The sequence below is a fragment of the Eimeria mitis genome, genomic scaffold (assembly GCF_000499745.2).
Source record: "Eimeria mitis Houghton genomic scaffold, Emh_scaff2421, whole genome shotgun sequence".
NCBI lineage: Eukaryota > Apicomplexa > Conoidasida > Eucoccidiorida > Eimeriidae > Eimeria > Eimeria mitis.
In genome coordinates this window covers 1-609 of record NW_013570760.1, presented here as the reverse complement: position 1 = coordinate 609, position 609 = coordinate 1, and positions in this window count along the sequence as shown.

Here is a 609-nt window from a genome sequence, read left to right as displayed (position 1 = left end):
CTATATGTGTGTTGTTGCATGCACCGCATGCATCTAAAAAAAAGAATAAAACAAAATAAAAAAAAAAAAAACAAAAAGTAAAACTAAATGAAACAAAAAGAAACAAAACTATAACAAGGCTTCTTCGTGCTGCAGCTGAGGGGATACCACTAAACCCCCGCCCTGCAGTGCTGCCTCTGCTGCCTGTCTCAGTGTTTCTACAGCAGCAGCAGCTGCTGCAGCTGCTGCAGGTGAGCCCCTTTCTCTTTGCTGCGAGCAGCAGCAGTAGCAGCAGCTGCTGCTGCTGCTGCGTATCGCCGGTGCCTCCGTGTTTGAGGGGGCCCCGAGGGGCCCCCCAGGCTGGATTGCGTCGAGGGTAGCAGCAGCAGGCGAAGCAGCAGATGCAGCAGCAGCAGCAGCAGCAGCAGCAGCTGCTGCTGCTGCTGCTGCTAATACCTCCTGTGTTCGCTGCAGCAAAACCCCCTTCATTAAACCCTGCAGCTGAGACCGCAGACACTCCTGAAGACGAGGGGGCGGCGCGCTGCGCCCCTGTCGCCACCGATCCTCTGCACAGCCCCAAACGCATGCAGCAACGCATGCAGCAACGCATGCAGCAACGCATGCAGCAAC